Source organism: Metopolophium dirhodum, chromosome 3 (assembly GCF_019925205.1).
Source record: "Metopolophium dirhodum isolate CAU chromosome 3, ASM1992520v1, whole genome shotgun sequence".
Classification (NCBI taxonomy): Eukaryota; Metazoa; Arthropoda; class Insecta; order Hemiptera; family Aphididae; genus Metopolophium; species Metopolophium dirhodum.
This window is the reverse complement of record NC_083562.1, coordinates 13,317,283-13,344,016: the sequence shown is the minus strand read 5'-3', so window position 1 is coordinate 13,344,016 and position 26,734 is coordinate 13,317,283. Positions and strand designations below refer to the sequence as shown.

At 26.6% G+C, this 26,734-nt stretch overlaps 1 protein-coding gene across 4 annotated transcripts in view; it reads right to left on the bottom strand.

Moving 5' to 3' along the window:
* Positions 1-26,734, bottom strand: part of LOC132941838 (potassium voltage-gated channel protein Shaw) — a 162,733-nt gene that overhangs the window by 115,141 nt on the left and 20,858 nt on the right. The window contains exon 2 of one of the 4 annotated variants that reach the window (XM_061010040.1): positions 24,660-24,823. The exons of 1 other annotated variant lie outside the window; for it this stretch is intronic. The gene's annotated coding sequence lies outside the window, so the exon portion shown is untranslated. Of the gene's footprint in view, positions 1-24,659; positions 25,564-26,734 lie in introns of those variants that run through there. 2 more of the 4 variants (XM_061010045.1, XM_061010044.1) reach the window with 2 other exon arrangements.

Below are 26,734 nucleotides of genomic sequence, written 5' to 3'. Positions count from 1 at the left end.
TTTTGCACACAATAGGTATTTTAGTCGAATAGTAGGTAGGTATCGTACAGGAAATTAATACAGAATGGCTAAGCTCCAAATCGCATAAAAAATGATTTTATCGTAAAACTGTGTATTACAATACACACGTATATAAATTCAGGGTGATATTAATAATATAATTGGGTCGATGAAAATATTTGCTTTGTAATAATTTAATCGAGGGTGAAACGTTAAGCTGATCCTATATAACTAATTTATGTATGTATACATATAGATACCTAAATTAAAAAAGTTAATTTAATATTCCAAATTTACTGCATCAATAGAAATTATAAACATTCACGTCATTGTTTTACAATATTTTTTTTTAATTGTTAAGATTATTTATGTATTATATTTTTTTCTGAAATTATTTTATCAAAACTAAGAAGTCTATATTATATAAACAAAAATATTAAATAATCTCTTAACCATGATCTCTATTACCATTGCAATTTAAAAGAAACAACAAAAAGCTCAATCATTGTAAAAATTACATAATAATAAATAACTACCTAGCATTTATTAGTCTAGCTGGAAAGGTAAGCTTTCATTTATCGCATCATATTTATTCGAAAAAATGTAACAAATTCAATGGTTTTGTTGTACCTATTCAAAATTATTATCACTCGTAAACTTTTCACCATTACGTATGCTATTATTTACTAAACAATATATTTTAGATTCTGAGTGAAACGATGAATGTATTGATTTTACAATGATGTGTGTTTTTTTTTTTATTTTTTTTTATTTTTTATTTTTGTGTCTGTGTACACGATAAGTAGTCGAAATAATGCTTCAATTTTCGACTTCAGTATCTTGTTCGATGGGAAAGTGAATATCGTTGGTGCATTGGGGAGGTCAAAATTTTAATTTCCCAGTAGTTTTCAAAAGCGATGTGAAAAACAAAAGAAAAATTAAGGAAAAACGGGAATTTTTACGCAAAATCGATTTTTAACAAAATCGATTTTGGTTATTGGTGTAACTCTAAAACAAATGACCGTAGATGCATGAAATTTTCACTGGTTGTTTATATTAGCATTTTCTATACACCATAAAATTTTCCAAATATTTTGACTCTTTTTGAGCTGTTTACAGCCATTGTCAGTTTTCAATTTTTTTAGTTTTTTTTTCTATAAATATCAATAAAATTTTATCTATTGAGTAAAAACGCTTGAAAATTTAATAGAAGGCTCCTAGTTTATTGTTTCAAAGGCAGATGAAAAAAATTAAAAATCCTTAGTCACAGTTTTTAATTATAAGCATTTAAAGTTCAAATTTTGACAAAATACGGAAAAATCACGAAAAATAGCAAATTATTTTGATGAGAATTCATAAAAATTTTTCTTTTTAAATCTAAGATTTGAAAATGTAATATAAGATTACTCATAAGTTTGTCTACCTTTATCAAAAAAAAAATGTCTAGAAGAAACTTAAATTAAATTTTTATGAGCGTCTGAAATTTATATTTTTACAACATTTGATATTTACTCGATTTCTCATGTAACGATTTTTTTATTTTATTGTAATTAAAAAACGAATGACTGTAGATACTTGAAAATTTCACTGAATGTTTATATTAGCATTTTCTATACACCATACAATTTTGAAAATATTTTGACTCTATTTGAGCTGTTTACGGACATTGTCAGTTTTCAATTTTTTTAGTTTTTTTTTCTATAAATATCAATAATTTTTTATTTGTTGGGTAAAAAAGCGTGAAAATTTAATATTAGACTCCTGATATATCGTTTTAATAGCAGTTGAAAAATATTAAAAATACATTTGCACAATTTTTTTTTATAAGCATTTAAAGTTCAAATTTTGACAACATTTATCAAATTTATAATTTATTAATTATTTTGTGGTTAAAAATTTATAAAATGTTTAACTTTTATGGCTAAGGATTGAAAATTTAAAACAAGGCTCCACGTTAATAGGTTATATATAAATTACTTTATTCACAATAATATCATCAAATATACTTGGTAATATCAAAGGGTGACTGACCGTTTTCGCTCAGAATCGTTTTTCTTATACAATGATATTATATCATTGAATTCAAATTTAACACCATCCATTACAGTGACCCACTTGTAACCTACCGTACAGCAGAGCGACATCCACTTATCCACCTTTTTTTATTTTAAATGTAGATTAATTTTAAGCTATTTATGCTGGGAATATATTCATACCAATCTACAGCATGTCACTACCAATTTACTTTTTAGTTAATAGACTTGTAATATTATATTATGATTTATGTCATTATACTATAATAGTTATATTTTTTTGTATTTTGGGAAAATGAAATAAATGTCCAATTCTATTTCACTTCTTTGCTAGTTTACAATTGGAATGATAATATGACTATGTTATAATAGCAATGTGACATAAGATTATAAGTTTCAATAAACCATGGAGAACATATTACTCATTTATTCTTTAAAAAGTTGGACATTATTAAAAAAAAATTACATCAGATTATCCAAAGTTTTGAAATTCAAAAAAATACTATACTATACACTTATACCTACTTTCTAGTTTCAGTAGTAGTTATGCAAATATTTAATAAAATGTTATTCCTTTATGGAAAAAATATGTACGAACACATTAATTTGCATAAAAAAGGTATTATCCCGTTTAAAAGTAAAACTAGAACCAAGAAAAACAATTGTTTACTGTTTCTATGTATTAACTTGCCTTCATAACTGCCTGAATGTACTTGATATCTGTGCCTATTTAAATGTATGAAGATTTTTAATATGAATGTAAGGCTATACATTTAGTGGATACAATTAAATATATCTACCTATATTAGATACAATTCAATTCGAACAAACTATTGAAAAGAATTATTATTATTTCATAACTATTGCATTTTACGTTTTAAAAATGCAATTAATATATCATACCATATATAGGTACTATGTAATTGGGCTCTGTCCGTAATTTTTTAAATAAATTTTTTTATGTTTTAACATACTTAATACCTATGCAGTTAAGCATGCTTAAAACGATGGAGAAGTATAAGTTATAGCTAATTTAAATTGGTGGTATTTTCATATACATCCAGCGTGGTCACTCACTCGGACAATTAAAATTTAAAACATCCCTCGACTTGTTATGTAAAACCTCCATAGGTTGGTGTCAGAATTGTTTTTGCACCACAATTTTTAAAACGTTGATTTACCTAGGTTTCAAAAAATAATTATTGAAAGTTCGTTATAAGCGCTGTAAATTATAAGCGTTGTAAGATTGTGTAAGACACCGAAAATCGTGAACTTCGTTAGATTATACCATAAAAACTAATGATTTCAGGCAATTATTTTTTTCAGCATCGTTCTTAACTGGTTGTAATACATAAGTTTTAGAAAAAATTAAAAAATTGAAAAATTCGCGTGAGCTGTAAGTTTATTGATACATTGGTAGGTACGATTAGTTGTAATAATTTTAATCTAAATTGCCTTGTGACAAAAATGACTGTAATATTATTATTTTAATCTTAAATTGATATTTTCAAATGTAAATCATCCAATGCCTATTATAATTTATAATATGTAATTCAAAAGTCAAAATACAACTAAATCATCATGTCATGGAAAATAAATAATAAATACTAACTAGGTATTAAAAATTGTTATTATTAACGTGTATTATGTTGCTAGGTCATCCATATATTATAATTATTATTGTCTCATGTAAATATTTCTACATTGGTAATATTTGCTCAATAAATGATTGTGATTTTATTAAAATAAATTTTATTTTATTCAGATATGATTCATTTTCGTTTATGGGTGCAGTTGCATATGATAACTGATAATTGACCGACTTACAATAATGAAAAATTTAAACAAATATGGTTTTTTCTTAATTTTTCAAATAATGAAAATCATTAATTATTTTGTCATATTTTATCGTTTTCGCATGATAAAAAGAACACATTTCTCTACATTACAAACACTAGGATCATCAGGAAACTTTAAATTGCTGTAAGCCGGTCTATTTGTGTGATAGAAAAGTGTATTCATTAAAGCGTCTTGAAGAAAATAAGGTTATTTGAATTTGGCAATAGGTAATCACTAATCATGTTGTGTTGCCATTAGAAAAAAAATAAAGTAGTTTTACGCGTGTAACACACTACAGAAAGGGTAAATATTTTAAAAATTTGACCGGAATGTGTATTTATGTATGCCATTCTTAAAAATACCCACTTCAAACTATAAAGTCATCTGGCTGCAATCTTCCGTTTTATTACACGATGTGTATAGCATAGAATAACAATTAACGCCACGTAGCGGCAGCAGCCCGAAGGGAATAATCACGAGTAAAAAAAACTGTACAGAAAGAAAAACCGATCGACATGCCGAAATCGACATCGAGGCCGTGCGATTGGAGCATATTATTATATAACTGCGCAGGACGAAACGTGTCCAACGATATAATGATGATTTCCATAAAATCCCGTCGGATTCGTTGTTGCTCCGGACGATGACGATGACGGTGTCGACGACGACAATCGCTTAACATCGCGGCCCGCGGGTCCGATGACTAAATACGATGGTGGGTGCGACAACAGAGCGAGTGGAAGTATGACGGTGTAATATAGTAATAATTCGGATGAACGGGGCAATCGATCAGCGGACGCTGGCAGCGTTTTTCGACGGATGCCGGAGATTAAAGTTGCCGAAGCATTTTCTGCCTTTGTTCCCGTGGTGGCGGCAGAGCATTAATTAATGTCTTTCCGCCGTTCGCTAGCGTTATGCAGTAGAGTATATGCTAAGTACTGTATATAATATTATATTATGTGTACGTGTAGGTACACAATACACTCGCCACTGCAGCCGCCATCAACACACTCCACCACAGCCATGGACCAAAGAGTCTCGTAGCAGGCATGTATAAAGGTAATGATCGGATCCACCGCCGAGGCTTGACATGGAGGAACGGTGAATAGAGGGGGCGTTCTTCCCGTCATCGACCGAATCGTTGTTGTTCAAAAACTTTGTTGTATAACGAAAAACGATATTTGGTAAAAGTGCGCACACTAATAGTAACAGTAATATTGTATTCAATAGGTACCTACACAGTATGTGATAACTAAGACACGATTGAAGCTAAAATACTATTTCTATTGTTATTTTAATTTTAATAAGTATTGAATAAATTTAATGTATAGTTTTATTTATAAATATTCTGGTTGCAAAATGTATCTTGCTGATACTGCCGCACCCGGATACAACTTGCGCAACTCTGCTTATTATAATGGGTGTAACTGCTGTGTCCATTAAAGTTGTTGATATGATTTTGACACTGAGATTCAGAGTATTATTTTTATACGACTCTATAATACGTTTCGTGGTCTTATATTTTAAAAACATTGATAATTTGATGACGATAGACGAATAAAACCACACATTCAATTGCTACTTTAATTGACAAGTTCAAAACTGTGTATAGTTAATTACGAGTATAAACCGAATGCTTTTAAGTCTGTATTCAAATGTATATTATCTTGCGTTTCGCTTATTATGTGTTAAATGTTTTAAATAAATACTTAAACTGTGTGTGACTTTTAAGCTTCTAATATATTCTGACCTTAAAAACCCTAAAAATTCAGGTTTTCAGATTCCTAAACATTTTTCAGAATAATAACAAATGTATAAATCATATAGTTTAAATAATATAGATTAATAAATACGAATATAATTTATAGTTATTGAATCCTTAAAACTTAATAAGAATAAGAATAAAATACAGGAAATAATTTATTCAGATTCATATAATTTATGTTTGGTAACTGTTATCTCTTTTCTAACTAGCTTAATATAATTCTTTTATTCAAAATTAAAAACAGAAAATAAATAAATCAATAAATTCCATGCGCATGAACACATAGATGAATAGGTGGTTTGAGAGAATAATTAATATGAAATGAAACAATGAAACGACGTGAAAACATGTATTTTAAACACGCAAAATGATAGTAAAATAAATTGTAATTTGTCTATGTACTATATATAATATATTAAATGGTAAATAATTAGATACAGGAATGGAGTTTGACATTATATAACTAAAGTTATACTTATACTAACAAATTCTCAGATAGATTCAGAGGCATAATAGTATTAATAATTGAATCATGTAATAATAGTATACAAAGTCACATAAGTATTCTCTCAGGGATTTCTTACCGTGACTTCTTTGGGACTTCGACAACTAATCATAATCATTTGTAGTCTAATTAACGGTATATAAAAGTTCAAATGTGCACTTGCATTTTATATCACTTTGGGACCTCGTATAGATTTGATATGAATTATTATCATTATTGCATATAGAGTAGGTATGGGTGATTTTAGATTTCAATAAGCAATGACAAACCCAATATAAATTAAAATTAAATCTTGTGGTTATATTTGTGTCTTTACCAGTTATAATTGTAATTTTTTTTACAATTTTCTTAAGAACTTTTTTTAAATCAAAATTGGTGTTTAATATACAATCCAATCAAGTACCTGTACGAAACATTGTGTGCCTTATTGCCAATAAAACAACTGTAAGAAAACCCATTTCATGGGTTCAATGTTTTGAGTAGGTACCACTATGGGTACCACCTGTATTTGTTGTTATTTATAAAAGTATGTAAGTACTTGAATTTTATTTTTTTTTTTTTTTTGATTAAAATAATGATACTCGGTAATTTTTTAATATATATAACTTAAAATATACTTATACTATATATTGATCTAGGACAAAATGCTAGGTTTTGATTTTTTGAAATATTTGATTTTTAATTATTTTTCGTACCTAACAATTTGAAAAAAAACATTAGAAAATTTAATAACGGACACTTTATTAACATTTTTAGATAATCTTCTAGCTAGTATAGTTTTTTATATTGCGATTTAGTAGATATTTATAAAAACAAATGCTACTTACAGAGATGGAAACGCTTTTGTTTTTTACAACCGTAAAGCTTAAATAAAAAAACCATTAGTAATACCAAACTATAAAAACAATGTAATAATATGTTGATAAACAAATAATATTAAGAACACAACCATTATATTGAAATAACTCAATAATATTAATCCTTTGATAATATATACATTATTAATATTTAGTGCCTACATTATACAATTTTAAACTATGGTAATACGATAACAATATAAAATGCTTTTGATAAAAGTGAATAAAAAACAAAGTGACGTCAATAAGGATCCTTCAAGTATATATAGGTACCGACTTCAAAGCTATTGTGTTGATACTTGATATGTATATAATTATTGTTTTATGAACACCATCGACATCGTTAACTTTAGAGTTACCAACATAAAAAGTGGATATTTTAACATTCATTTATTAATTTTTTTATTCAAAATTACGTAATATTTTTAAAATCACGAGCTTAATTAATTAATATCTATATACGTTGTTTACTTATATACACACAGATATATTTTAGGTTTTATTCTTGAATTATTATGTATATAGTACCTAACTATATTTATTTACATACGGTAAGTGTTATTTGATACCATCGGTAATTATATGTGATTAGCTATACCATAAATAATATGTCTAAATATTTCTGACATACCTACAGACTACAGTAAAAATTAAATATATTATATATTCGGTTAGTACCTATTATATTATATACAAACCTCATATTTTACAATTTTCAAATATCAATTTTAAAAATAAAATACAAAGATTAGTGTTTAATATCGTGTCTGAATAATAATTGTATATTATGTACCAAGAAAATCATGATCAGATTTTGTGTTGGATATTAAACTGCATACTAAAGATACGAATCATTTTTATGAGTTCAATAAATATTTTTTAACTATAATTTGTCGGGTGGCACTACTGAGTGCCCTCCCCTATCTGTTATTCTCGACATGTAAATACCTTTATCTAAATTACTTATTGTACCAAATTGTATAGATTGTAATTATATTTTAAATAAAAAAAAAAAAAAAAAAAAAAAACTATAATTTAAGGTTTATAGTTTTATACCTAACCATTTAAAAAAAAAAGTTTTTAATATCTTAATTTTAGCAGGAGACGATCAAATTAATTTTGATAAGATGATAAAATGAGATAAAACGTATGAAATAGAATTACTACATAGATGGGTGTATAATGTTATAATGATCTAAATAACTGTATAATAATGTTTTACTATTATTTCTCACAAGCAAAAATAAAATATGCACAACTGTATAAAACATAAATTACAACTGACAGATGGAGAAAGATTTTGGGATAAGCTTATTCACGTTAAACGATTAGCTTAAACCTTTGAAAGTGAGCATATCCATTTATCATATTATATACTACCTACATAAAAACCTTCTTTGTATTTTTAAAGTATTTAAATGTTTCCAAATAAAACATATCAAGTCCTTTTAAAATAAACTACTTTTATTAAAATTAAAATAAAACAATACACAGTAATTGTACTTTTTTTTAGATGTGTACTTTATTTTTAAATTTACATGAGTAAAATTACATTTAACATATTGTACTTATTTATGTATCAATTGTTTTTATGAAATCATATATTGCATTATCACGTAACATCGAATAGATTTAATAACATTTGTCTAACTCAAAAATGTGTATAAAAAATAAATACATTATAATAATATAATAATATAATATAGTATTATAAGACCTATCACATTCATATTTATATTTTTTAATCGATTAAAAACTAAAAATTATCAACAAATAAATATTAATAATCAAATCGCACTCCTAGAACAAGACTGTCACAACTCAAAATTCATGAATTTTGAGTTATGACTACTTTCGGATAGAGAAAAATAAGCTCTATTAAATGCAAGAACGCCACATTCAATATCATTTTTCATTTAGCCACTATAGAGATGTGTTAGTATTGAATTACTTAAATATTGGTTAATTTTCAATGCAAGAGAGCCATATTTACTTTATGGCAGTATACTTATTTTTATTTATCCAAATTATCACTGAAGTCAAAATTCAAGACTGCCTTATTTCGACGTGTGGCGTTCTTGCACTGAATAAAAACTAATTATCGTGTAAGATGTTGAGTGCAAAACAGCAATATTTAGAGTTGTGGCAGTATTGCATTTTATAATTTATAATTGCATTTTTTCATGGCTTAAATTCAATACTGCCATATTTTAATAAGTGGCCATCTAAAAATCAATTTCTGTATGCAATACAGTCGCATCTCAAAATATGGCAGTCTTGCATTTACTTAAAAAATTGTAAATGGCCACAAGTCTAAATTTTTGGGTTTAAGAGTGAATTTCAAAATATTTGAAAAATTAATATTGTAAAGTATGATTGTAAGTATTTAAGTGTTAAATTTCAAACGCATAAGTAAAAAACTCATTAAAATATCTTAGGTCCAAACTTCAAATTAATTTTTCTCAAAACTATACATTTTGAGTTGTGGCAGTCTTGTTCTAGGAGTGCGAAATATTATATTGAATGTCCATTTTTTTTTTGTTTAATGATTTTATGGATAAGTATAATATTTTATGGAACAATTTAAATCAAAATCTTAGAATTAAACCTTTTTGTTTATTAAAGAAATATTTTTCTAAATGTATCTTCATTTTAATCTATATGCATACAAACATTTAAAGAAAACAAACATTTTCTCACGTGAATAATAAGAGGAATTCAAAGTAAAAGTTCGAAGAGTTTTTAATAATTCATTAATGAGATACAAGGTGCTAAGCGTCTCATAAAGGAAGCTCCAAAAAACTTTGAGAACAACTTTTGATTATTATCATATTAGATATACGTGATAAAGTATATACGATTAAAATAAAACCGGTATATTTATGAAATAATTATAATTGCTATATTGTTACTGTGTTAGGAAACAGTGGATAATGATGAAATAATTACCGAATAATAATCAATTGTACACTTAATTAACCAGATAAAACGATTCAACCAATACAAAGTATAATATTATTAATTTAAGTTTTCTGGTTAAACAATAATAAATTAATTCAATCAAAAATATATTTAGTTTAAAAAGAACAGCTTTTATTTAAATTATTTGATATTAAATAAATTAAAACTGGGCTAATGACTATAATGTACAAAACAACTCTAATTATTATTTAAATCCAGTATTTTTAAACAAATTATTGTTTTTTAAATATTAATTACATACATTTCACCAAAAAAATATATATTAAAAAACAGAATTTTTAATCTTGATAATATTAAGTTGTTTATATTTATAATTAATTTTATGCATTTCCTGAAATTGTTATTATATAAATGTTCAAAATTAAAACTTTAAGTCCCCCCAAATATAATCATCATATTTGATTAAAAAAGTTTCCATGAATTAATGGACATTTAGTTTAAAAATACATTTTTTAATAAACCAATCAGTTTTATAAATTATTGAGGTTATTTATTAACAATAATTAATGTATAAAAAAATTAATTTTTTCATTGATTTAATCGCTAGTTTTAAATTGTACGCTATTGTTTGATTTTAAAATAAAGTACTTTATGAAATGCATATAATAAAATATATATATATCAGTTTATACTTCTATGAGTCATTTTAATTTGAATTACAATAGAACTCGCCTGCAGTAGGTATACTTAGTTTTTTTATGGTTATTCTATTTTGAGGTAGAAAAAATGTCTTCTTTCTGACAAAAACATAATAATATTAAGTATAAACACTTTAACCAAATGTTTGTTTTAATAATTTTAGTTTACGATTACAAAAATTACATGTCAACTTAACTGAATACTTTAAACCCATATCACTTTAGTACCTTACGCAGGAGTCCTAACTATTTAACAGTGAAACTATAAGCTTTTGATACAAATTAAGAACACTATTTACCCTAGTTAAATTGAAATGTAATTAGAAATTAATTCTAAACTTTGAAATAATCTTTTTATGTATGCTTATTATCCGTTTTTAATTATTTGTATTACTCTCCTTTCTTAGTCAATTCTCTCTGGCCAAAATTACAAAAATGTATATTGATCAAAGTTCAATACATTTTTCGTATAACCAATTGTTTGTAATTTCCTGTGAAAATATGAAAACAATAGCATCTATATTATACACTCTCTTTTTTTTTAGTTGATAAACAATATAAGAATTAGCTCAATAGCATAATAATATCGAACAATTCAAATGATGAAATTTTATTATTTTATAATAACCGTCTAGAAATTAATTCGTGTTTATATTATACGATTCACTGTGATTTAAATAATATTATAATGGTTATTCAATTATATTTTATTTATTATTTCAAAAATAAGGTCAGAGCATGTGCTATTGGTAGAAACGATTGTATTGAAAAAAAACATATTTATATATTTATAGTAATTACATTATTAGGTATTCTGTTGTAACAATGATTTATAACTAATAATTGGTGGTCTAGAAAAAATAATTAAAAATTGCAAGACACTGTAATCAGTATTCCTTACCGTTCAGTTGCTTGTTATCCATCTACCGAATATTTAGTGATACGGCAAACGAATATAACGTAGCACAATAATAGTCAATAATATTAAGGAACGAATTCTGGTAGGTATATATTTTGATCATAAGCCTGAAAAGCTCAAAAATAGCTAGTGACGTTGTATATTATATTTGTAATGCTGTTTTCTTCGTGCTCAAATAGGACATCCTAACTGAATATTATAAAGATTACTTATAAAGATATCCCGAACGAGCATACAAAATGCATTGTCCATAAATCTAAAGGATATAATTGTACACGTCCATAACAATCTATATTAAACTTAGGACATTGAATTTAAAATAGTTTTCATAAAGTTCAAATGTTTATATACCTAAAAGTTATGTAATTTGCATGTATTTCAGGATCACTGATAGTTATTGACGATAGTCAACGAAATATAGTACAACGGTTGATATAGATTTGAGAATTAATTTTATTTGAACAATTCGTTGGTTTTTTACATTTCAATTAGAATGGAAAGCCTCTTTGAAATCATCATTTCTGGATTTTCCATTGTATGAAATAGTGACAATGCATGGAATAGAAATCATAGGATAGAAAAATTGTCAAAGAAATAATACAAAACTTTTCTTGTAAACGATTTTCAACAAAGACATGTTAAAGCCAACTATATAGTATACTATAAGTCCGATTTCTACTTTGACGATGCAATTATATTTTTACAAATAAATATGGAAACATAAATGATAAACAAATTCTTGAGACTGACGACATGAATACAATACACTGGTTGAACTACCATTTAATTTATAAAAGAAAAACAATCGACTTAAAATATCATCTTATATGCTTACTTTCTAATTAAAATACATAATATTTTCTATAAGTATAGAAAACTAAGAATAATATTAATATATTATAAAGCACTCTCTACAGCTTCCGGTTGAGTAGTTTTGAAAAGTTACTACAACAGCAAACATAAAAACTGTTCAAATATATTTTAATTTACGCATTGGTAAGTTACAAATTTATCCCAGGGTATAGAGTAAGTACTAACAATAAATTACGAAAACAATTGCAAAGTACTAACTATCTGTAACTCACCAACTATCAAAAACTGAACATAAATATTTCACTCAAAGATCCTCTTATTATATAAGTAATTTATTATCAAACACAATTATTCCTGATAATCACTTACAGAATAAAGCGACGTTTACCAAGAGACTTCCTAACTAAAATCTCACGCTGGGCATATTGTCATTGGGTAATTTTTTACCTTTATTATCTGTTCCGTTTCTTAGCTATAACAAATATTCTGTAAAATATTAAATGTTTATTCATATAATCGTAGTACATAAAAAAAAATATAAACATATAAACTATAATATAATATCATAAATAATCTAATATTAATTATTAAATAAGTAGATCAATTAATTATTCATTAATAATAATATAATATGTATATATAGAGGCATTAAATTACATTAAATTATGTGACAAAATAAATAGTTATATATGAAAATGATGAATTGTTAACCGGATACTAATGAAGGAAAATAATCAAAATTATTAGGTTGGTTTTTACATAATAATATATAAAAAAATATGCTACAAAAGTTTGATTTTTCAGTGTGTCGGGTGACTTAAAATTTGAAAACAATGATAAAATATGTTATATTTTAAAAACTATTTCTGACTAGTTTATTTTAAATGTTTTAAACAAGTAATAGGTACTTATTGCTTGTAATTTTTTCAGTTGCTATTTATTTCAAATTTTATAGAAGTTATCAAATTAATGATCATAACGTGATCTAATAAGCAATAGTTTATTACATTGTAAAAGGCACAATACCACTAATTTTCGAAATATGTTTATAAATTGAATAATATTACAATTGTTTGGGAAACATTAGAATCTCTCAACTACTAATAAATAATAATAGTCAATAGGTATACTATTCTAAGTATTTATTAAAAACAACTAGGAATTACACATTTTTCTAGTTCCTGAAATATATTATAATATAAAATGTAATAAGTGTGGTGGTATAATTATATGGGTTAAAATATATTATCTTTGTGAGAAACTTAAAAAAAATCTAAATAAATAAATGATGACGTATATATTAAGAAAAAAAAGTAAAGGAAGATAGAGAAAAATATTTTAAATAAAAGTCGCTTTAAATCATGAATAATGAACACCTACGGAATTATTTTGGTTTAAATTCTCACTAAAGCTCCTAAAAAACAAGAGGAAAGAATAATAAAAATAAGAAACTGTATATTTTGACGATAACAACTATACCGTTTACGATGACAGCTATAAAAAATGTTTTTTTAAAATTTAAAAAATTTATATCTTGACATAAGATTTTTTAACTAGGTACAGTGATTTAAATTTAATATATTTATATATATATAATAAAATATAAATTATATGTGTACATAAAAATTTATGTTGTGATATTATATTATAAAATATATGATATCTATTTATTTTTATGTCTTCAAAATTAATAAAGTATTATTTACCAGGCATGATTCCAGGAACTTATTTCCAGGAGAGATCTGTAACTTAAAAATATTTTATCAATAAAAAGAAACATTATATTATCATCATTGAACATCTAATGATGAATTATAGTGATCAAATACCATGATCCACCATATTACCATACTAAAAAAATATATATTTCTTTTGTTATTAATGGAATATTACACAGTGATTTCGATCTCGAGTAAGACCTGAAGAAGAATTACCATGTTATTATACAAATATTGATATAATAACCACAGTCCATATTAAGTAATAAGTACCCACTTAGTATTTCAAAATTTAATTTTAAAAAAAAATGTATTTCAAATTTAAATTTTTTATATTTTTAATTTTAAGTACACATTTAATGTTTGTTATGTAATATAAAGTCACAGTTCAATAAAAACCGATTGGTTACGATTTTTCATGATAAAATGAATTATATATTTATTGATATCATACATTGTGTACATTGTATGTACCTACCTATTGTAAACATTAAACATTTTACAGAAAATGATTGGTTCACATAAAAACATGTAAAAAAAGAATGCAACTGTATAATTTAATAATTGATGCATAAATGAGCAAGTACTGGGAAATATGTGACAACATTTCGTATAAGTTTCATGAAACATTAAAATAAAACTTGAGATAAATAACTATACATTTCTCAAAAATGTAATAATTGGTACCAGGATATTATGTAAAAATGTGTAAAATATAACCACGATTATAATCGTTCATTGGGAAATATAATTTATTATTCAATTTACTTTGTATTTACGAGAAGACCTAAGATAAAAGTTGGCCAAGATATTTTTACCTAAAAAACAAAAAAAAATAAACTAAATAAATTTTCTCACTTGAGTCCATACAGCTTTTAACAGTATGCGCTGTTGTTTAATGTCCCTATTCAGACCTATAAAGCCACCTATCTGTATCACTATTTATATTATTATCATATTTGCTTATTATGCATTGTACGGATTGAAAACAAAGAATTTTCTCAATCAAAAAAATAAAAATATTATGTACTTGAGTAATTTATTAATAATATAATACTATCATTTATCATTCATCAATATACTTTAAGATTTATAACGTAAATTAATTTATTAGTATGATATTTTTCAAATATTGTATTTTATATATTATTTTTACTTATTTTTCTACAGCAACCGAAATGTATATGTTTGAAAACATTCATTATAAAAAGGTTACATTTTTAAGAATTATACAAAGGGGGAAAATATAAATTGCATACTATATTGTTTAGAGGGTCATTATTATTTGTTACTGATTGTACTAAACAAATAATGATTTTATTTGTCTTTTAATAAGAGTGTTAATATGTTTTATAGATTTTTGTTTTTTGATAACAATAGGCAATTTTTAAGGAAATATTTGTATCAATTGCAAGTTAAAATGTCAAATATTTTCAAATATAGTAAACACTCTTTTAATTCAATATTTTAATGTAGCGCTGATTGCGTTTTGAAAAATTCACAAATAAAATTGGTGGTAAAAAATATCGGAAAATATCTTTTACGTGGCGTAATAAGCGGGTTGGACTGAACTCAGTGGCGGTAAAACGGGCGGGAGATGAGGGGTATGGATTCCCCATGACATGTTTTTCAATATTTATAACAATTTATAATTATGTAAATATATTGTATAATACGCATTCAATCTTGTTCAATTTTTTTTTCTAAATACAAATAATCAACAATGGTGAATTTCCACACAATGTCAGTATATGTTTATATGACATGACTATATTATCTTTTATTGTTTCATAAACTTTTTTATACGTGGAACCCTTTTTTTGTCCACTTTTATCGTAAAACCCCTACTTTTTATTAGATTTTTAGATTTCTTAATTTAAGCTAACAATAATTTATTACAGCTCGACAGTTATAAACCCGACAAAAAAAATTTTAAATAACAGACAAACAGGACTAAATTTTAATTTTAATGAGTTTCGTGAACCCTGAAAGGAACCCGCGGAACACAATTTAAGAAACGGTGATCTAGACTCATATCTAGGAAATAGGATATTATTATTAATAATATTTAGTTGCTTACACAAAAATATACGGGAATTACCCCACTCGGTGATCGAAAATATTCAATAACAACACGCTCCACACTTACCCAGAACAATGGCTTATATGGGCGATACGTATATTTTACACTGTTACGTAGCTCTAGGTCATTAGTTGGTCGAAACATCGATTGCTATTTGTCATAAGAGATTTGTCAATAGATTTAGTAATATAATAAAAATATTGTTAATACTATAATATAATTATAAATAAAGTTTGTGTTTACCATGGTTCTAAAAATTGATATTAGGCAAACCATTACCTAATTATATTTTGAATGAAAATTAATAATGCATGTTAAAAAATCAGCAACATGTCAACCACCCCCCCCCCCCCCAAGACAAAATCATTTTACCATCACTAACTGAACTAAGCAAAATAAATAGTTTCTATTATTATGATATAATATAAACGCCATAGTTTAAGTAGTTAGTACCAATATAGAATCAAAATATTATAATCATAACATGATGACAAGATTGAAAATATGGTAATGGACATCGAGGACTGCAGAGTGTAGACGGAGATGTCAATGGAGATGACATGCAGTGGCGTCACAATGGTGATAATAATATTATAATATTAATATGCAATCATGATACTTACGTAATAATCAGAATACTTTTCGAATGCTATTTTTTTAACTTAAATATTTGATATTGTATTCTTAACAATTTTTCAAAATATTATATTTGAAACATTAAAAAAAAAGGAGGACAAGTGGGTATCATTCTGCTTTACAGAAGTTGTTGATGATGTGTTAAATTTGAATTCAATGATAAATCATTGGATATGAAAACCGATTCTGAACGGAGACGTTGTATAAATATTTACAATTAATAAATTAACCAAATTAATAACAATTCAAAATATCTTATGGCTATAAATAGCATAACATTCAGGTACACTTTTTTTTTGTAAATGGTAGAACAATATAACGTGGGAAATCTACTATTAAAATGTCTGATGTTAGATGAATTATGAAAAGAATTTAAAAATGTTCAGTAATTTCGATGAATTTTGTCAAAATGTTAATTTTAAATGTACATAAAAATTAATCGTGCCTATGTATGTTTAATATTTTGATCTGCTATTAAAAAGGAACCTTGCATTAAATAACTAGGTGAAAATTTGAACAATTTCTCAAGGCTATAAATAGCTTAAAAAGAGTCAAAAATATTCAAAAATGTTACCAAATGTATAAAATGCTAATATAAATATTTGGTCAAAATGTCAAGTGTTTACGTAATTGTTATTTTTAAATTTATAATTAACATAGTAGTATTACAATTTTTAACCAAACAAAATTATTCTCTTATAAGTTGTATACATTAGCACATAATCAAGTTGATCAATATAAGTATAATAGAAAATTTAATATTATTTAAAATTACAAATATTTTTGTTTTTTGTTTGTATTTAATTATATTATTTATGAGCAATTATGAGCACTTAAACCTTAAAATATTCATTATTTTAACTATTGTTAATTTAATAATTATAATTCCATTTAAGGTATTATAATAATAAAGAAAATATTACCTAAAAGATATATGGTGGTAACAATTTACATTTTTAATACTTAGCTATTCAAAATATTAAACCTTTATTGAATATAATAATATTATACCTAACTAATATTAACCAGACTATATAATGTTCTATTAGCCGATAGCCAATAGGCACTATATATTTTGATTAACTAATGCAGATTTAATAAAAATATTCGGAGAAATAATTTATAGTTTACAGAGTACATTGGTAATATTCATTATATTTTTAGTATTGGATTATTCGTTCCTAAACACTTAAAAATTATTTTATCCAATTTTGATAATAATAATAATATAATATGATATATGGTCACGTATTAAAGAGTCAACGATGTCACAATAGTAATAATAATAATAAGAAGAACTTACAATAGTACGTGACTATATTTATATTATAATACAACCGTCACCCCTCATCGCACTTTATAATACTGGACCACGTAACGTTTTAACGGCCACCCCCACGAGAAGCGCAACACGTCACTTGTAGGCCACAGCACACCGTCTTTGTGCGTATATATATATTATACACATACATATATTTGATATTATATATATATATATATTATGTTCGCATATATTGTTATTTATAATATACAGTGTGCTCGTGATATGTGCGCCCACCCTCGTCGTCAGGTGACCTTTGTTGTGATGTATATAAATATAAGTGCGTAAATAACTTGTATATGTGTGTGCGTGTGTATCCGATTCGTATTTTAATATTAAACTGACGGACCTGTGGTGGGGTGTATATACTGTTTAGGGGTCCCGAAGGGGAAGGGGCTGCGCTCGCCCGAAGTGTGGTGGCGCAGCGGGCGGGCGGGCGGGTGTCGGCAGCGTCGGTGTGCGTGTTCGCTTGGGGTGGCTGGAGGTGTTTCCCCAAGACGCCGGCGGCGGCCCACCACGACTGCCGCCGTCCCGTCGCGCGTATTGATTTTACGGTCATCCGCCTCCGCTCGCGTTTCCTACCCGACTTCACTCACCCACCAGCCCCCCCGATTGCATATTTACGTACGGGGTGGCGGTGGTGTCCGTGGAAATAATACGCCCGTTCCGTTTACCCCGCCACCGCCACCAACGCCCGAAACGTTTATACTCGTGCGCGCCAGCGGCCTTGGTGGTTGTAGTGGCGGTGGTGACATTCGATTCGCGCGCGAAGACTCGCCGAAATCGCGACAGACCGCTAGCCGCAACCGGTCTGCCGGTACTCATCACGCAGACTCCGCCCTCTACCTGTGCGCCATGACCATCCACCCGCTGCCCATAAAACAACCCCTTTGCCGATACTACGTTCGGTACCTACACCCATGATTGTCGAAGATACTCTGCGGCCGTACCACTGTGGAACTACACGTCAAGGTCAATGAAGTCATGGGTTTAATTGTCGGAATTATATATAAGAATCATGTTAGAATATAATAATATAGTGATCTATGTTTGGGGATTGAAAGTCGACGGATTTACGGTAATTTACAATTAACTGTGTACGCAAATAGACAATGTTTTGACTAATTTTCGGATTCTTTGCTTCACATTAATTAGATCAAATCGGAAAAGATAACTTTAAACCAGTGGCTTTTAACAAGAGGTCAACTGAAAGTTTATATAATGGTGGTGGAACATACGGCAGATATGCAAAGAAGTATAAAAACAAGGACTACTATAAAATATATCTTCATACCATTCACGTGTTACAAGAATTCCACAAAACACATTAACACGATATATCTTTCAAAATCTTAATATTATTATAGTATTAACGAAATAATTGTATTTTCAACAACTCATTATACTAGACGTTACTTCGTATTACAACTTATGTTGAAAATTAAAATACTAACACAATCATTTTTTAATCTAGATCTGAACCATAGTACGAGTTTTAACGTAATTTCATTGTATGAATGGTACAGCATCGCGTAATTAGGTAAATAACTATTTTATTACGTATTATTTTCTATTGGCGTGATGATTTAATTTAGTATTTTATACTTATACTCGTATTATAATTATGTGGCACTAGACTTAATTTTTTAGGATGGTAATAAAAAATATCTAATACCCACCCACTATTACATCTTATTAAACAATAGCCGTGGGGGAGAGGGGCAAGAGCAATTTTGACTTTACTCCGTTTGAAACTACTACAAGAAACATATAGGTAACTTCAAAAACTAACCTCCCCATAGTATAATGACTACGTACGATACAATTAAAGTGATTTAATTATTTTAGACAAATAATAATAGCATAATTAATTATGATAACTAACAAATATACATAATATGTATAATATTTGACAATCGATAACTTATGTAGCTATATCATAAGCTATGACAATATAATATTATGAAACAATGACATGATTTAATTGTTTGTATATGAGATCAGTGATCACGTTTTTGAGTAGAAGATATTTTGTTCAAAACTCCAATAAGTGTAATGTATGATTTTTTATCTAGTTTAAATTCATTTTTGATAATTAAAAAAAAATAAAACATTAATTCTTACAGATATATAATTGAGTTATTGCTAAGCCATAAAATACCAACAATTTCTCTAAATAATAATAATACTCATATAGGTTACTACTGTCCCCCATAACTAAAGCCTGCTAAAAACTTTTATTACAATACTGTATATTTTCTATGGCTTTTGTTTGTTTTTATTAAAAAAAGTAAACAAGCAGTATTTATTTAAATTATTTTTGAAAATATCCAATGGTTTTTTTAAATACATTTTTACATCCATAGACAAAGTTCGATCTACACAAAATAACTAATGATAAAATAAGATGTATTATAATATAATATAAGCATGAGAAAAAAAGGTGGGTAAGTGGAAGTCGCTCTGCTGTACAGTAGGTTACAAGTGGGTCACTGTAGTGGATGGTGTTAAATTTGAATTCAATGATATAATATCATTGTATAAGAAAAACGATTCTGGTCCGTCAGCCTATAATATTACCAAGTATATTTAATGATATTATTGTGAATAAAGTAATTTATATATAACCTATTTACGTGGAGCCTTGTTTTCAATTTTCAATCCTCAGCTATAAAAGTTGAACATTTTATAAATTTTTAACTACATAACAATTATTAAATTTTGTCAAAATTTGAACTTTAAATGTTTATAAAAAAAAAATTGTGCCTATGTATTTTTAATATTTTTCAAGTGCTATTAGAAAGATATATCAGGAGCCTTATATTAAATTTTCACGCTTTTCTACCCAATAAATAAAATTTTATTGATATTTATAGTAAAAAAAACTAAAGAAATTGAAAACTGACAATGTCCGTAAACAGCTAAAAAAGAGTCAAATTATTTTCAAAATCTTATCGTGTATAGAAAATGCTAATATAAACATTCAGTGAAATTTTCAAGTATCTACAGTCATACGTTTTTTAATTACAACACAATAAGAAAATCGTTACATGAGAAATCGAGTGAATATCAAATGTTGTAAAAATATCAATTTCAAACGCTCATAAAAATTTAATTAGTCTTTCTTGTAGACATTTTTTTTTTGATAAAAGTAGACAAACTTATGGACAATCTTGTATCACATTTTCAAATCTTAGATTTAAAAAGAATTTTTATGAATTCTCAACTCTAAATGCTTATAAATAAAAACTGTGACTAAGGATTTTTAATTTTTTTCATCTGCCTTTGAAAGAATAACCTAGGAGCCTTCTGTTACATTTTCAAGCTTTTTTAACGAACAAATACAATTTTATTGATATTTATAGAAAAAAAAACTAAAAAAAATGGAAACTGAAAATGTCCGTAAACAGCTCAAAATAAATCAAAATATTTGGAAAATGGTATGGGGTGTATAGAAAATGCTAATATAAACATTCAGTCAAAATTGCATGTACCTACGGAAATTTGTTTTAGAGTTGCACTAAAAACCAAAATCGATTTTCTCAAAAACAGATTTTGCGTAAAAATTCCCGTTTTTCCTTAACTTTTCTTTTGTTTTTCGCGTCACTTTTGAATACTACTGGGAAATGTTTACTTTTGACCAATGCTGGGCATTAACGAGTTAAAAAGATAAAGTTAATTTAATTTTAACTTTTTAACTTAACTAGTTACTTTTGGCTTTTCATTAACTTAACTATTAACTTACTAAATTTCTTTCTTAATTAATGTGAAATTAACGAGTTGATTTTTCATTTTAAGAAGTTAAGTTAATTTATTTTGTTTTTAATTTTATATTATTTCACTATTTCAGTCTATTTCGTTTTCATGTCAAAAAATATGTATCGTAAATTGTTTAAAGTTAAAAATTTATATCATTCGAATCTAACTTATATGTAAATACTATATTATACTGTATTAACACTATATCCTATAATTTAGTTTTGGGTTGGAAAAAAATTAAGTACGCTAGCGTTGTACAAACAAATTATCTTTTTTTTAACTTAATAAAAAGTTAACAAAAAGTGTGTATTAACTTTTAACTTAACTGAGTTAACCTAGAGTTAAATTAACTGTTAACTTTTAACTTTTTGTTATTGGTGCATATTAACTTAACTTAACTGAGTTGAAAAATATCTTACCCAGCCTTGCTTTTGACCCCCCAAAGTACCAACTAGATTCTTTTTCCTATCAGAAATGTTACTGTTGAAGAAAATCCAAGCATTTTTACTGTTCTAAAAGGTGATGACAGACATAAAATAAAATTTAAAAAAAAAAAACACACAACCCTTGTAAAATCAATACATTCATCGCTTCGCTTAGAATCTCACATTAAAACAGTTAAATAATAATTTTTAATTTTTAATTTAATATAGATTTGAAGCTTCTAAGAGTATACTTTGTCTAGCATGTATATGATTTCATCAAACGAAACATCAAAGAAAATAAATTTTGCTATTTCTTGAGAATATTACAATTTGCTAATTATTTATAATACTTTTATAAAAGTTCAATGTAGTAAATTATTATTATTGTTGTTTATTGTAAAAATACTATAATGGAATGCACGGGTACTATAATATAATAATATATGTACATCAAACGCAGTAAAAATGTAGTTATATTTTATTAAGTGTCCGTAAATATAAAACGTTGTCTATCATCTCTGATTCAGTATAACCGTGACCGATATCTACGATATCTACCAAACGAGAAAATGCCAAAGAGTTTTGATGCTAAATTTGTTACTTATAAGACACTTACGTTAAAATACTGAGTACAATTTAACATATTATATTAAAATAAAATGTAAATTTATATATATTTGTTTAGGTAAATTTACATAAGCCTATGAAATTATTTATTAATAATAAAATACTTTTAAATATTGCATTATATTCAATAAGATAATCAACTACTGTTTTATAGCTATAATAATAGACTTATTGGGTATATAGAAAGTATTTATTATTATATTGTTATTCGTGAAATAACATTTTAGAATTAGGGTTTTTAATTTTAACTAGTCACTGAAATAAAGAATATTTTTGCTTTTCCAAATCAAGGACCAAAGTGGCAAAGTCATTTAAATAATTACCTGTATAATAATTTAGACATGAAAAACACGCACTTTCCATTGCATCGGGCTCGGGGTCAATAAAATAATGGTCTTAGAAGAATAAAATAAATGGGTCACCCAATATCGAACGAACCACTGTTATAATTCGGTGAAAACAATGCATTTGTATTATTATTTTATTTTTACCAGACCATTCATGAACGATTTGACGTCATATTTTGTCATGGTATATATGGTTCGCGCAGAACAATAATAAACCTGCGTAAACTGCTGTATAAGGCATGTTATTTTCAGCGTAGAATGAATGCAGTGCATTTTAGTGTATCATATTGTGAGATGAGGAAAAAAATGAAAGTCTATAGAAAATAGTCTATATATAAATGGGACGTGAGTTAGAGAGGTGACCGTATGTTAGGGTTAATAATGCAATTGTGGGCGTGTACAGCGGTGTATGTGTGGGTGGGGAGTATGTAGTGGTAAAAAGGGTATTGGGAATTTACGAATACGTCACTTGATATACGGTCGAAAGTGGGGTACCCACCAAAATCCATTAATAATTTAACAGAGATACCTTTTGGTAACTCACCGTGATTGTAACATCCATCAAGTTTTTGTTTTTACTTTTTTATCCTCAAATGTGTTAAAATTTTACATAACGACCGTAGTGTTTGACCCAAGAAATGTGTAAAGGAAAAAATAAAATAAAAAAGAGAACGATGACAGCCACCGGTTAACGACGAATATCTTTTTTTTAAAGATACGCAACAGGAAGAATAAAAATAAAGCTTTTATTTTAACAAGTGGCATCCCCTCCGTAACTATCATTCGATTGCGGTATGTATATACCACTATCTTAAATGGAAGGGGCTATATACTTATAAATGTACACAGAAGGGTAGTGGATAATAAATATTTATTTCAAATAGGTTTATCGGCACTCTGTAAACATTACTTCTTCTCTCATGCACAGTCCACGGATGATTGCCAACTGTCAGGCGATGTAAAAAATAAAACCGTTTCTGTCTTTATAGATGCAAAGATTACGTCGATAACGCACTTTTTTATAACAACAGCTAATACAACGCACGTGTTTCTATCGAATCGAATGTTTTTATTTACGTTTATTATTCTAAGAAAAACAGATGAAATCTTATTTAAACTTCAAACAGAATTTAAATCCACGAAACATTGATTTTTAGTTTTAATAAATACCATATCGACCAAATATTATATTTCAAAATGAAAACTGATTGTGATGGTAAAATGCGTTTCGATATTATTATATTGATTTTAATTTTAACTACGGAGTTATTATTCGCAATAATATCTACTTATAACTAATTAGTACATAGTAGGTAATTGTATACGGAATAAGAATAAATTACGTCTAACGAGTTACAAGCATTAGGTAGATAAACTGATTTTACATCCTACCTGCAAGTTTGGCCATTATTTATGATTGTGACCATATACCATGTACTATAGTTCTACACTTGCAGCTTAGTAGTTTCATGTGACTTGTAATATCAATTTCTTTCTAAGCTCTGTAACCTTGATGACATAGTACATTTAAACTTTTTGTAACTGTTTCTCGGATCCTACAACACAAATGAGGTAACTATTATAATGTTGTATCTTATATGTATGATTTCGGAAAATAGTTTTATGTTTTATACTCTACTGTTTTTAGTATTATAATTAATTGACTTAGTTACATATTTAAAGGAAAGAATATTGGAGACGGAGTAGCCGAGTGGTCTAAGTTGCGAAGCAGCCGACGCCAGCTCGATTCCTTGGTCACGGGCGGCATATTTCTTCGGGCAAGTCACGGTGTTCGGAGAACAAGTGCCGCCATCCCCCACCCGGGCATGGCAGATACCTACGGGTGCCCAATCAAAAACTCTGCCAAACCCAACACACACGTGTGTCCCCCCCCCCCCTCTACCGACATTAAAACGTACAAAAGCAACACAGCTAATGGCCATAGATGCCGGGCTTAAGATCAAAAAAAAAAAAGAAAGAATATTATCTACGCCCCCAACCACCTAAGATTCTTTTGATATTTTAATCCTAAATAAATGTATGACTTATGCGCATTTTAAAATAAATGTTACTTTGTCACTTAACTAATATTTTAAATCACATAATGTATTCTGGAGAAAAAACAATTTTATGATGATGTACCCAATTTACTGATGTATTATATAATATGTTATATTATTTTAATGTATTGTTAATTATAAGCATTTATTATTTGTACGTATATCTGAGTACCAATAATAAAACAGAACATGCATCAGTACTACACTTGTAATTTTAAATGTGGATTTTACTATACAAAATAATAATAAAATACTTATATTAAAATTAATATAATATACATTTGAATAAACAAATAGTTAAAACTCATTTTGTTTTAAGAAAGATATTTTAAGTTAATATAATATTGTTGACAATATGATGCCATTATGTTCATACTAAATATAATAATATTATTAACCATACAAAACATATTTTAATAGTGAAATAATATTTTTCACTCAACTATAAAGTAGCAAATGTAAGAATTTGGTTAATTATTATATAGCTTTGATCGTACGTTTTCTAAGCAAATTTATTTTTAAACTTAATAATGTTGTTAATTCTTTTAGGTATTTGTTTTAAGTTACATTTTAACTTTATTTATACAGTTGTAGTACACCTAAAAGAAAAATAATAATTATAAATTATAATATTTTTCATTTGTAGTCAAAACTCTAATAACAATTATTAAAAAACATTATAGACAAGAAAATAAATAACAAAGATGTATGAAAAAATGTCAAATGACTAATTAAATCAAATTATCTTTATTCACAAAAAATAATTTACTAATATTATAATAATTGTAACATACAAATATAGGTAAAGTGCGTTTTATTATATTTATAAAATTTTGTTTTTTTTTATTCCCACCTACCTATTGATTATTATTCAATTTTGACAACTAGGTTATTAGCATTACGCCTAATTGCCTGAATATTATACTTTCCTTTCTTAAAATGTTATTGTTATAATACAAAATAAAATAAATAGTAACAAAATAATAATAAGAAACATACGATTAGTAAATAAGTAGTCACATAATTTGAAAAACATTGATTTTATATAATTTAATAATAATAATGATAATAGTAATAACTAATACTGGTATCCATAGTTTATTGAGTATTTAGATTTTTTTTAAAACTAAAAGGAATTACATTCATAGCTGATTGGGGCCCACGCTTATTTCTACAATAAGATGACTTATTTTGAATTACCTTCTGGGTTTTTGAATTCTCTACATTCATTATTGACGTGTTTGATTATTACATTACAATGTTTTATTTTTTCCCTTCTTCCTAGATATATATTTTATAAATTTGTCCATGTTAACAGTAAATGATCAACATGATAGAGAAGAGTGAGGAACAAATTACGAACGTCAAATCGTAATTTTGTTTTGATATACGTAAAAATAAAAACAT